Raw genomic sequence first — 14891 nt, forward strand, 5'->3', positions numbered from 1 at the left:
CTTTGGCTTGAACTTCCCTACACTATGTTCCAAATAAAGTCAGTTCCTTTGGGGAGAGCTTCAGAGTTTTCTGTTCTTATAGCTTACCTCTCTCCCTGGGCAAAACCTCTGTGTTACTGCTCCAGACCTGGGGTTTGGATCAGTGGCCTGTATCAGAGTGACACACCTGCTTTACAAGCAGTATGTCTTGCCTCTCTTGATGTGAAAACTATCCTATAAGTCAGCTAGGGTGAGGGTGATTTGGGAAGGTGTTTTTGGCCTGCCACACCTAGGTTAGAGCTTCTATACTATGAGTTAAGGCTGGCTGGTGGAAGGGAGCCCCAGTCCTCTCAACCATTCTTGCTTGGAATAGAGCTGCAACACGGCTCTGGGGACAATGAGAAATGCTGATTACCTGCCCCTTCTAGGGAGAAACCCCTGCTTCTTGGATGTACCTGCCTGGGGTGGAGCTTCTGTCACTGAGCTTGAGATTCTCACTGTTTGTTAGATTTAGTAGGTTTTCTTGAATAAATAGCTCTTCCTTTGTTCTACACCCTTGGGACAATTTCCAGAGGCTTTAAATGGTTGTTTTCTAAAAATAATTTTCACCAGTTATGGTTGTTTTGCTGAGGAGAGGGTTCACGGAGGATCTCATGGAAGTAATCTCTCTGTTTAACATTTTACAAAACTCTCAGTCTATTTTCCAGAGTGGTTTTACCATTTTACATTCCCATCATCAATATGGGAGAGATCCTAAGCTGATGCATCCTCACCAGCATTTAAGATGATCAATATTCTCTACTCCCTCAGCATTTGACATTATCAACATTTTTTATCTTAGCCATTCTAATAGGTGTATAGTGGTCTTTATTTGCATTTCTCTGATGACTAATGATATTGAGAATCTTTGCATATGCTTTTCAGTCATTTGTACTTATTTTGCATTTTACTAACGGCTCGTGATGTTTAACATATTTTTACGTGTTTGACTGTATATCTTCTTTAGTGAAGCATCTGTTCAAGTCTGTTGCCCACTTAAAAAAATTGGGTTCTTTGTTTTCTTAGTATTGATTTTAGAAAGGTCTTTATATATTCTTTGTTGGATATGTGATTTGCAAATATTTGTTTTCAAATGATTTTTGACGAAAGTACAAATGCAATTCAATGGATAACTGAGAGCATTTTTAATAAATACTGCCAGACATTATTCACGATAGCCAAGACATGGAAGTAACCCAAGTGCCCATCAACAGATGAGAGGATAAAGAAGATGTGGAATATACATACAATAGAATGCTACTCAACCGTAAAAAAGACAAAATTGTGCCATTTGCAACAACATGGACTTTGTGTGGGTAATTGACTATTATGGGCAGACGACCAGTATAGACTTCGAGGGTATTATGCTAAGCAAAATACGTCAGACAGAGAAAGACAGATACCATGTGATTTCACTCATGTGGAAGATAAACAAACAAACATATATATAAGGAGAACAGATTAGTGGTTACCAGAGGAGGAGTGGAGGCAGTGAGGGCCACCTGATTCAATCCCTTAAATTTATAGAATTTTTTTCCTTTTGTTTACTTTCCCCTGATTATCAAAGTGGTAAATACACATTATGGAAAATCTGTGACTAAATACAGAAAAGTATATATAAAGAAACAAATCACCCACCGTCTTTCTAGCAAGAGGCCACAAGAAACAGTAGACATGGCAAAGAAAGGCAACACTATTTCCAGTTACTGAGAAATCAACTCTTTTTTCCTCCATCCCCCATTGATTGATCAGCTTAGTAATAAGAAGCTAACTTCATTTCCACCAGGATTTCATTGATATGGGGGCTTTTAGAGGGAGATACTAAATGGTCATAAAAGAAACGAACTAGGGATGAAAAGGGTTTTATGGAAAGTTTTAACTGGAGGTCAGAAAATAATTTATTAGTGACGCTGGTTCCAGGCACAATCCCATTTCATCTCATTTCTAGTCTGTTGCATGCTCATATCCTAATGTACGCGGCCAGCTCTGTAAGCCCTGATTCCACAAGTCGTGCCTGTTAGGAGCTAGTGTAAGATTTTTGATGTTAGCAATATGGTGTTATGGGCAGGGAGTCAGGAATAGTCATGTTTTGACTTAACCTCATTACTTCTCCCATGTAAAAGTCATAAAGGAGCCATACACACAAAGGAGAAGAACAGGTAGAAATTAAAATACTACTTTGTGATTAATGCCCAGTACTCTGGTAAAGCTAGGTTTCAGTACATAACTTAGGCTCAAGGTCCAAAAAATGCTTCGCCTTTTCCTGTCAAGTCCCAGTCTTGTTAGTAGTTGACCAGTGAATTGATAAGAACTATTAAGTACCTGAAATATCAAGTGAAGGAGGCAAGAAAGCAAGATGGCTGGGTACCCAGGAGACTCTGGCTTAGTGTTTTAATCTCTCTGAATGGCAGAAAAGCACTAAAGAGAAACCCATCTAGAGTATACAACATTTTAACCCATAGTGACCAGCCCAAACACACTAGTAACCATGGCTCAAGGGATCTGAGCCAATCAGATTACTAGGTCCTCCTAGTAATTACTAGGGAGACAGTGGAGGTGAGGAAGCTATGATCCTTCTTTTCATTCTCACTTTGTGCTTAACAACCGCTCTGAGAGAGGAAACTGTGCATATAGGCGGATATCCCAATCAGGGCATAGGAATGGCCCTAACTCTCTTATAGATGAGAAATTTCTCCAAACAGATTTTAAGGATACGAATTTTAGACTCAGATAGCTGGGATGGACAGACTCACGTTCTGTCTTTTTGCAGTATTTAGACATTTGTTGTAGTGGTGCCTCCAGTTCATTAGTCCTTCCTAAGGCCCTCTCTTTCCCTTCATTAACCACCCCATATATTTAAAATATTTTCATTTTCATTTCCCTTTGACTCTTGTGTTCCTAACAATCTAATCTACTCTCTCTTATGAGAAGGCATCCCACACTAATAACAGGTAGTTCTCCAAGTGAAACTCACGGCCTAGCAGCCCTCACGGTCTCAATCTCCTTTTCATCTATGTATATCTATGTCCCCAGCAAGATCCCAAGTGTTTTGTTCTATGCCACAGTGGCTCCTGTTGTTACTGTCTGCTCTAGGTTCCTTAGGACTACAAAACCTGCCTTGTAGGAGAGGTTCACCCCTCTCCTACAAATGACCCAACGAATAAAGCAACCTCGACAAATCCCTGAATTGAAACTGCTGTTGTTGATGCTTACACAGGTGGTGCCACTCAGTGAGCACCAATATATCCTCAGCCATGTCTTCCTTTCTGAAACTTTGCCTTCCCTTGGGTTTTTAATTCTCTAGGTCTTGTCTAATTTGTAGTACAACATTCTTTCAGCTGTCTTTTTTTCCCCAGAAGCGGTGGCATATGCCTCTACTTGTTCCATTTCCTTCTATTTTGCCCCTTATTTATTTCTTCAGGTCTTGTGTCTTCTCTACCATGTGTAAGGCTAATGTTATTTTCTAGATCAAAGTGTCTTTTGTCCTTCCTTTTCTTTCTCTTTGTTTTGTGGTCTTGACGTTTGTTTTTCTAACATACCCTTTCAGGTTTTGCCCTATGGGATCCCTCCCATAGTGAAAGCTGTAAAGAAAAGAAATTCTTTTCTTTTCCAGGCCTGCAGAAAGCATGCACTGTTTAAGCAAAACCTCCTAATTTATTCCAGGAGGTATCTTTGCATCCTTCTATTATCTAACCCAGACCAGACCTATATACATTGAAATCCTTCTTTAGTGACTTCATCTTTTCTCCCCTTCTCCTAAAGCCCTAACTTCCTAAGTGCCATGAGCATCTTCCTTCCTGGCCCAGGCTATACCTGCTTTCCCAACTACAAGCACAGTGTCATCTGAAATTCACTAAATAATGCCTGAAGTATCCTACACTGCTCATTGTGGTCTTTCTCTCTTTTGATTTTTTCTGAATATTTTGTAATCAGTCATCAAGAGAAGGATTATAATCTGCTCTTATTAATGACACTTTGTGTACAGTTTTCAGAGGGCACCTCAATAGTTTTCTGGTTCTGGGCTCCCTTGTGGGAAGGAGTGAGATAATGGGAAGTCATTCCAGTTTACTCTCGTATTTTTTTTTCTGTTAAATCCTTTTGATCTGAGTTATCTTCCTTGACCTAATAACAGAAAGTGTACCCTCCTTTTTCCTAGTTTCATATCAAAAGCTTTTAGGCCTGGGGACATCTTTAGGGGTACATCCTTCTTTTCCTTTTTATGTAGGCCAAATTCGACCTCTAAGATCTTAAACCTTCTCTACCTTCATTTCTGATAATCCTCTGGTTTGCCTTCTGACATTTCTAAAGCTGAAACGGTCTCCTGGGTTGTGGTTCTCTGTTCATTTAAAACACGCTGTAGTTGCTCTGCCTGCTGCCAAGGTCTTTAAGCTGTTGCTGTGCCAACCAGATTTTCAAGGCCAAGGCATTACCGCCACAGTCTGTTTTTAGTGCATTGTTTTTTTGTTCTGATTTTTTTCCTTTGATTTGTGGTAATTCATTTCTTTGGTTTTTTTTCTACCACCTCAATTCTGGAAGCAACCATATTTCCCATGTATTTAGAGCTCTCACACTTCTTGATCTAGTTTCCAATAAAGTCTATCACCCTTTGGGTTTTTGAAATCCACAACCAGGATCAGGGTCTACCTAAGGGATGATCAGAACCATTTCAGAATAAGGTAAAGAGCAACGTAATATGGGCAGCTGGTACCATCTACTAACACTTAAAGCCTTAATCCTCGCCCACCAAAGCTCAGGCTGCAGCCATCACAGAGGAACAGAATGGAAAAAGGTGGAAACAAACTATGGTATCCAAAATCATGCCACTGCATTAAAGAGAAAGGATATGTCCAAAAAAAGACATGGAAGCTTTATTCATAACAATCAAACACTGGAAACAATCTAAATGTCCATTAACAAAAGAATGAATAAACACATTGTGGTATTTTATTACATGGAATACTAATCAGCAAAAAAAATTAAGTTAAATATTTCTGGTAAGAATACTTCACAAGTGCTGTTGTGTACTCTATGTTGCATCACATCGGGAGGCACAGTATAATGTCAGCTTGTCCTATTAATAGTAGTGCGAAGTTTGAGATTTGGTTAAGATGTCTCCATTGACAAAAAAAGTTTTCCCTTTGTAATCGGTAAACTATCAGTGGGATGATACTTTCAGACTTTATGCATATCTTTTTCTCTAAAATAACTTTTTATCCGATGATTTTAGCATCGATTGATGATTCTTACCTAAATCAAATATTATGTTGGAGTTACAAAATGATGATTTTCTAACTGTGTCATCCCTCTACATTTATTAGCTGCCATTCTTCTGTAAGGAAAAACTGTTCCTTAAAAAAATTTTTTTCTGGATAGAGTATTTTAACAGTATCACTCTCAGGGACTTAGGAACGTATAATGGTAGCACCATACTATTCGCACTACTTTAAATCATTTAAAAATAGGGGCTGGCCCCGTGGCCGAGTAGTTAAGTTCGCGCGCTCCGCTGCAGGCGGCCCAGTGTTTCCTTGGTTCGAATCCTGGGCGCGGACATGGCACTGCTCATCAAACCACGCTGAGGCAGCGTCCCACATGCCACAACTAGAAGGACCCACAACGAAGAATATACAACTATGTACCGGGGGGCTTTGGGGAGAAAAAGGAAAAAATAAAATCTTTAAAAATAAATAAATAAATCATTTAAAAATAAAACTTGTGGGGCCGGCCCAGTGGCTCAGTAGTGAAGTGCACATGTTCCGCTTTGGCAGCCCCGGGTGCCGACATGGCGCCGCTTAGCACGCCATGCTGTGGTAGGCGTCCCACATATAAGGTAGAGGAAAATGGGCACGGATGTGAGCTCAGGGCCAGTCTTCCTCAGCAAAAAGAAGAGGATTGGCAGCAGTTAGCTCAGGGCTAATCTTCCTCAAAAAAATAAAACTTGTTTTTGTGGAGATCTTTCCGTATAAGTACTCAGTAGCACTTTCTGGTTATTTTTAATGACTATGTAGTAATCTATAGTATGAGCATGCAAAAATTTACTCAGCTAGGTTCTTTTTTTTTTTTTTTTTTGAGGAAGATTAACCCTGATCTAACATCTGCCACCAATCCTCCTCTTTTTGCTGAGGAAGGCTGGCCCTGTGCTAACATCCGTGCCCATATTCCTCCACTTTATATGTGGGACGCCTACCATAGCATGACTTGCCAAGACGATGCCATGTCCGCATCTGGGATCCAAACACCGAACCCTGGGCAACAAAGGGGAACGTGCACACTTAATCACTGCGCCACCGGGTGGCCCCTTAACTAGGTTCTTAATGAATGGACATTTGGAATGTCTCTAATCGTTTGCCATTGTTAACAATGATGCTGCAAACATGCTTATATTTATCTTTTGTGAACACATTGGAATTGATCTTTAGGCATTGCTAGGTCCCAGGATATGTCACTTAAAATTTTGTTGGATATTACCAAACTGAACACCCTAAGAATATGCTTTTGACAGCAATGCACGAGAATGCCAGTTTCTCTATAGTCTTACAGTGTGTCGTTATTTTAAAAAAACCTTTGCAAATCTGAAAAGCAAAAAAAAAAACTCCCTGTGCTTTAAAATTGCATTGATTTTATTATGAGATTGCATATCTTTTCATCTGTATGAAAGCCGTTTGTATGTACTTTCCTGTGAGTATTAACTCATATGTTTGGGCCTTTTTTCTGTGAAGTTATTTTGATCATTTCTCTTACTAACTATACATTAAGGAAATTAGTTCTTTGTTATATGTATCACAAATTTTTCTTTCTCTTTTCTGTTTTGATTTTATTTCTAGTATTTTTCCCATGCAGAAAAAAAACATGATTTTATAGAGTCAAATTCATCAATCTTTTCTCTTTTCTTTTGTAGCTTTATTATTTTGCTTATTTTAAAAGCTATTATTGAAATATAATGTACAGAACAGTGCGCATTATCACATATATCATAAGAGTGGCCCAGTGAATTTTCATTAACTGAATACCTCTGTGTAACCAGCACCCAGATCAGTAAATAGAACTTGACCGATACGGTGGAAGCCCACTCCGTGCTCCCATGCACTCACTCCTTGTTCCTTCCCACACAAGGGAGTAAATTAGTTTTGAAAAGCTTCACTTTTTTTTTCAATATAACATTTTAAAAATTCATTTTAGGGTAAAGAGTGAGTCTAGGATCCAATTTTGTTTTTTCAAATGACCAGCTAGTTGTCCCAATACCATTGATTAAATAATTCATCTTTTCTCTATTGATATGAGATTGTACCTTTATCATATATCAATCTCTTTTATGTATTTGGACCTATTTCTGAACTCTGTTTTGTTCCACCAATGTGTCTATCTATTCATGGTTTCTAGCAGGAGAGTGACACGGTCTAAGTTTTTAAAAGATCACTCTGGCTGCTGTGTGGAGAATGAACTGTATGGTGGGGCAATGGACAGAGTGCGAGTAGGGAGGCCATTTACAAGGATATTGTAGTAATCTAGATGAGAGACAATAGTGACTTAGACTAGGCTGGTACAGCAGAATAGAGAGAAGTGATCAGATATCAGGTATGGTTTGGGCATTTAGTTAATATATCAATACCACACAACTCTTTTAATTTTTGTATCTTTATAATATACTTTAATATGTCATAAGACCATAAGACTACCCTCCTGATTACTCTTCTTTTTCAGAATTTTTCTGGTTTTTCTTGATATGAACTTTTTTTTCATATGAGCTTTAGAATAAAAAAGTCTTATTGTTGTCTTTACAGGATCAAATCAAACTTATAAATTAATATAAACCAAAGAAATAGCATCTTTATACTATGAGTCGCCTCTTCCAATAATAGGACATTTATTGAAGACTCTGTGTCCCTCAAAAGCGTATAAAAGATTTGTTTATACAGATCTTTTATGTTTCACGTTTTTTAGTCCTGAAGTTTTTCGTAGTTGCTATTTAAAATTGGATCTTCTCTACTGTTATATTTTTATTGCCAATTATCATCTCAAATATATAAAAGCATAAAAAAACCAGACACTCGTGTTTCTACCACCTAGACTTAATGAATGTTAAACTTTTTTATATTTGCTTCAGATTGTTGGGTTTTTTTTAAGAATTAAGAGATTATGGATAAAATTAAAGTCCCCGTCTATCTCATTAATCTCCTTTCCTCCCTACAGGTAACCTGATGTTGATGAGTATCCCTCCCTACATTCATATGTATTCATTAGCATTATGTAGTTTTATTTTGTGCATTGTTAAATTTTACAATATGTAGTATACATGTCATGCAACTTGTTTTTTCCATTTAATATATTTTTTGAAATTTATCTATGTTTCTATGTGTAATTGTATTTAATTCATTTTAGCTAAGAGACTTCCATTATATAAATATACTGCAATTTTTAAAAATCCATCCCACTATTAATGGACATTTCACAGGTTTCCAACTTTTTGGTATTCTATGTTGCAATGAATATCCTTGTACATATCTTTAATTTTACTCGATATTGCCAAATTACTTTCTGAATAGCAATTCATTTAGCAAACAAATATTTGTTTACTCCACAGTATGTGCCAGACACTATTCTAGGAGTTACATACACAACAGTGAGCAAAGCAGGCAAAATTTCCTGCCTTCTAGAGATTACACTGAAGTTAGGGGAGACAGACAAAATCCAAAATGCCTAAACAATATATACAGTATGTTATAAGGCTGTACTACCTGGTTATTTAATCAAACACTAATTTAGATGTTGCAGTGAAGGTATTTTATAGATGTGATTAACATCTATAATCAGTTGACTTGAAGTAAAGGAGATTACCTTTGATAATGTGGGTGGGCCTCATTCAATCAGTTGAAAGCATTAAGAGCAAATCTGAAGTTTCCTGGAGAAGAAGGAATTCTGCCTCAAGATTACAGCATCACCTCCTGCAGAATCTCTATCCTGATGGCCTGCCCTATGGATTTAAGATTTAACAGTCCCAATTGTGTGAGCCAATTCCTTCTGTTAAATCTCTTATTATAAATATAAGTTGGAGATTTATATATATATGTATATATATATAAATTATGTCCTATTGTTCCTTTTTCTCTGGAGAACCCTGACTGTTGTAGATTTTGGTTCAAGAAGAACAGAATCTTAAGGATGAGTTTTCTGAATTGGTTCTGGAGTTTCTGGAATTGCTTCTTTAACCTGATTAGGTTGAAATACACTACTGACTCTATTTCCAGTGGTAAAAAGAGCACCGGGGAAAAGTAAATAGTCAGACTTTCAGGAATTATTAAACATGAGCTCCGAAATGACACTAATTTCCAGGACACCCAAAATGTCACTGTGTTCCACCAGTCAGAGTACGGGTTTATGAATGTCAAGTGATCAATAGAGTTTTAGCTTGAGTCCATCTCATATTGGATTCAGTGAGTCCCCAAACTCATCTTTTAGTTAATTCCCCAGAATGCATAATTGGAATAGATACAGTCAGAAACTGGAAGAATCCCCACATTGGTTCCCTGACCTGTGGAGTGAGGGCTATTATGGTAGGAAAGGCCAAGTAGAAGCCACTAGAACTGTCTCTACCTATGAAAATAGGAAATCAAAAACAATACCACATTCCTGGAGGAATTGCAGAGATTACTGTCACCGTTGATGACTTGAAGGATGCAAGGGTGGTAATTCCTAGCGAAACCTCCATTCAATTCACTTATTTGGCCTCTACAGAAGACAGATGGATCCTGGAGAATGACAGTGGATTACCATAAACATAACCAGGTGGTGACTCCAATTGCAGCTGCTTTTCCAGATGTGGTTTCATTGCTTGAGCAAATTAACGCATCCCTTGATATCTGGTATGCAGCTGTTGATCTGGCAAATGCTTTTTTTCTCAACGCCTGTTAGTAAAGACCACCAGAAGCAGTTTGCTTTCAGCTGGCAAAGCCAGCAAGACTGTCTTGCTGCAGGGGTATATCAGTTCTCCAGCCCTGTGTCATAATTGAGATCACAGGGACCTTGATTGCCTTTCTCTTCTATAAGACACCACACTGGTCCATTACATTGATGACATTATGCTGATTGGAGCTAGTGAGCCAGAAGTGGAAACTACTCTAAACTTATTGGAAAGACGTTTACATGCCAGAGCTGGGAAATAAATCTGACAAAAATTTAGGAGCAATGAAATTTCTAGGGATCTAGTAGTGTGTGGGGGATATCAAAATATCCCTTCAAATGTGAAGGTTAAGTTGTTGTATCTAGTCCCTCCTATAACCAAAAAAGAGGCACATTGCCTAGTGGGCCTCTTTGAATTTTTGGAGACAACACGTTCATTTAGTATGCTGCTCTGATCCATTTACTGAGTGACCTAAAAAGCCGCTAGTTTTGCATGGGGCCCAGAATAGAAGGCGGCTTCACAACAGGTCCAGGCTGCTGTGTAACTGCTCTGCCATTTGGACCATATGTTCCAGCAGATCCAATGGCACTTGAAGTGTCAGTGGCAGACAGAGGTGCAGCTTGGAGCCTTTGGTGGATCCTTATAAGTGAAGCACAGTACATACCCTTAGGATTTTGAAGCAAAGCCCTGCCATTCTCTGCAGATAACTACTCTCCCTTTGAGAAATAGCTTTTGGTTTGCTGTTGGGCTTTAGTAGAGACTGAACACTTAACTGTGTGCCACATGAAGTGAATATTGTCCGACCCACCAACCCGTATTTTTGGCCATGCACAGCAGCACTCCACTATCCAGTGGAAGTGGTGTACAAGGTTGGGCTTGAGCAGGCCTTGAAGGCATATGTAAGTTACTTGAAGAAGTGGCCCGAATGCCTATGATCCCCATCCCTGCTATATTACTTCCTCTCTCCCAGCCCACACCTATAGCCTCATGGGGAGTTCTCTATAATCAGTTAACTGAGGAAGGGAAAACTTGGGCCTGATTTACAAATGATTCCATATGATATGCAGGCACCACCCAAAAGTGGACAGCTCCACCAATATAACCCCTTTGTGGGACATCCTTGAAGGATGGTGGTGGAGGGAAATCTTCCTACTGGACAGAACTTTGAGCAGTGCACCTGGTTGTTCATTTTTACTTGGAAAGAGAAATGACCGGAGGTATGAGTGTATATCGATCCATAGACTGTAACCAATGATTTAGATGGACGATCAGAGACTTGGAAGGAACATGATTGGAAAATTGGTGACGAGGAGGTCTGGGGAAGAGTATGTAGGTATACCTCTTGTAATGGGCAAAAAACCTTGAAGCCATTTGTGTCCCATGTGAATGCTCACGAGAGTGACCTTAGCAGAAAAGGATTTTTATAATTAAGTGGATAGGATGACCCGTTCTGTGGATAGCAGTCAGTCACTTTCCTCAGCCACTTCTGTCATTGCCCGAGGGGCTCATGAACAAAGTGGCCATGGTGGTAGGGATGAAAGTTGTGCGTGGGCTCAGCAACGTGAACTTCCACTCATCTTGGCTGACCTGGTTACTGCCACTGCTGAGTGCTCAATCTGTCAGCAGCAGAAACCATTTACCTAGTCTCTGATATCGCACAATTCCCTGGGGTAATCAAGCCAGTTATCTGGTGGCAGGTTGATAACACTCAACCACTTTCATCATAGAGAGGGAAGCATTTTATTCTTACTGGAATAGACACTTTGGATATGGATTTGCCTTCCTGGAACACAATGCTCCTGCCAAAACTGCCATCTGTGAACTTACAGAATGCCTTATCCACCACCATGTATTCCACACAACATTGCTTCTGATCAAGGAACTCATTTCATAGTACACAAAGTGCAGCAATGGGTCCATACTCATGGAATTCACTGGTCTTACCATTTCCCCATCATCCTGAAGCGGCTGGATTGACAGAACCATGGAATGGCCTTTTGAAGGCTTAGTTACAGCACCAACTAGGTGGCAATGCTTTGCAGGGCTGAGGCATGTTCTCCAGGAAGTTGTACATACTCTAAATCAGCATCCAGTATATGGTGGTATTCCTTCCACAGTCAAAATTCATGGGTCCAGGAATCAAAGGATGGAAATGGGAGTGGCACCACTTAGTATTATCCTAGTTATCCACCAGCAAATTTTGGGCTTCTGTCTATGTGTACTTATGTTCTGCTGATCTAGAGGTCTTACTTCCAAAGGGTGGAATGCTTCCACCAGGAGATTCAACAATGACTCCACTGAACCTGAAGTTAAGACTGTCACCTCATCACTTTGGGTTCCTCATGCCTCTGGGTCAACAGGAAGTGAAGGGAGATGCTCTATTGGCTGTGGTAATTGATCCTGATTACCAAGAAGAAATTGGGCTGCTACTAGACAATGGAGGTAAGGAAAAGCATGTCTGGAACACAGTAGATTCCTTAGGGCATCTTTTAGTACTACCATGCTTGTGATGAAAATCAATAGAAAGCTACAATACCCCAATTCAGCAGAACTACTAACAGCTCAGACCTTTCAGGAATGAAGGTTTGGGTCACTCCATCAGGCAGGCAAAGAACCACAATCAGCTGAGGTGCTTGCTAAGGACAAAGGGAATATGGAATGGGTAGTGAAAGAAGATAATTAAAAATACCAGCTATGACCATGTGACCACTTGCAGAAATGAGGGCTGCAATTGTTATGCGTATTTCTTTCTTATTTTATTATGAATGTATTTGTGTGTATATTTATGTCAAATATCTTTTTTCTCTCCCGTTATCCCCTTATCATATAATATAGGATGTATTAATAATAGTTAACTTTATATCACATCATTTAAGTTACAAGATATCAAGGAAAAGTGAACATCACTTAAGTACTTTGCATCCTCTTATAGGGAAAGGGTTAGCACTTTTTCGGTTATACATAGGATAGTTGTGTCATGTTAGGTGGAAGTATGACTTTGTTATTTGTCTTTATTTAGAGATATGTGTATGGGTGCCAATTGGACAAGGGGTGGACTGTGACGGTTCATTTTATGTGTCAACTTGGCTAGTTTATAGTACTCAGTTATTCAATCAAATACTGATCTAGGTGTCATGATGGTGTATTATAGACGTAGTTAAAATCTGCAATAAATTTTTACTTGAAGTAAAGGAGATTACCCCTGATAATGTGGATGAGCTTCATCCAATTAGTTGCAGGCTGTTAAGAGCAAAAGCAGATTTTCTGGAGGAAAAAATTCTGCCTCAAGACTGAGGCGTCACATTCTGCCAAATTTCCACCCTGCTAGTTTGCCCTAGATTTCCAACTCAAGACTATAACATCAGGTCCTGCTTGAGTTTCCAGCCTGCCAGCCTGTCCTACAGATTTCAGACTTGCCAGGCCTCACAATCACATGTGCCAATTTGTTAACATAAATCTCTCTCTCTCACTCTCTGTGTATATATATATAGATATGTATATAATCTCCGTCTATATATGTACACAATCTCCTTTTGTTTCTGTTTCTTTGGAGAACCCTGACTGATATAAGTGTGGCGGTGTAATTTTAAATAAGATAATTAGGAAAGGTGACATTTGAGTACTGTTTATATTTCCACTAATAGTTTGTGCTTTTTTAATGCTTAAAAATGATTTCTTTATTATTTTTAATTACTTGTTAAACTTTCACTTTTAGATAATGTAGATTCACACAGTTTTATTGATCTTTTCACAGAGCTGGATTTTGCTTTTGGTTTTCAATTTTGCTGATTTCTGCTCTTATCTTTATTATTTCCTTCCTTCTGCTTACTTTGGGCTTGTTTTGCTCTTCTTTTTCCAGTTCCTTGAGGTGGAAACTTAGATTCTTGCTCTGAGACCTGTCCTGTTTTCTGATGTAAGCATTTAGTGTTACAACTCTCTTAGCACTACTACTGTAACTGCATCTCACATATTTTCATATTTAGTATCTTCATTCGCTTTTAGTTCTTTATTTTTATTTATTGTGATAACATTGGTTTATAACATTATATAAATTTCAGGTGTACATCATTATATTTCTATTCCTGTGTAGATTACATCATGTTCACCACCCAAAGACTAACAAAAATCCATCACGACACACATGTGCCTAATAACCCCTTTCACCCTCCTCCCTCCATCCTGCCCCTCTGGTAACCACCAATCCAATATCTGTTTATATGTAATTGTTTGTTGTTGTTTTTAAATCTACTTGTGAGTGAGATCATAGGTGTATTTGACTTTCTCTCCCTGACTTATTTCACTTAGCATAATACCCTCAAGGTCTATCCACATTGTCACAAATGGCTGGATTTCATTGTTTCTTATGGCTGAGTAGTATTCCATTGTGTACATATAGCACACCTTCTTTATCCATTCGTCCCCTGATGGACACCTACGTTGGTTCCAAATCGTGGCTATTGTGAATAACACTGCCGTGAACATGGAGGTGCATCTATCTTTACGCATTTGTGTTTTCAAGTTCTTTGGATAAATACCCAGCAGTGGAATAGCTGGATCATATGGTATTTCTATGCTTAATTTTTTGAGGAATCTCCATGCTGTTTTCCATAGTGGCTGCACCAGTTTACACTCCCACCGGCAGTGTACGAGAGTTCCCTTTCCTCCACATCCTCTCCAACACTTATTGTTTCCTGTCTTGTTAATTATAGTCACTCTTACGAGAGTGAGGTGATATCTCATTGTAGTTTTGATTTGCATTTCCCTGATGGTTAATGATGTTGAACATCTCTTTATGTGCCTGTTGGCCATCTGTATATTTTCTTTGGCGAAATGTCTGTTCAGATCTTTTGCCCACTTTTTAATTGGGTAGTTAGGTTTTTTGTTGTTGAGATGTATGAGTTCTTTATATATTTTGGATATTAATCCCTTATCACATATACGGTTTACAAATATGTTCTTCCAGTTGTTAAGTTGTCTT

At 38.8% G+C, this 14891-nt stretch overlaps 1 pseudogene; it reads left to right on the forward strand.

The window, feature by feature from the left end:
- Nucleotides 1–1319: 1319 nt before the first annotated feature.
- On the forward strand, nt 1320–12611 carry LOC139080865 (uncharacterized; annotated as a pseudogene).
- Nucleotides 12612–14891: the final 2280 nt, after the last annotated feature.

The sequence above is a fragment of the Equus przewalskii genome, chromosome X, assembly GCF_037783145.1.
Source record: "Equus przewalskii isolate Varuska chromosome X, EquPr2, whole genome shotgun sequence".
Classification (NCBI taxonomy): domain Eukaryota; kingdom Metazoa; phylum Chordata; class Mammalia; order Perissodactyla; family Equidae; genus Equus; species Equus przewalskii.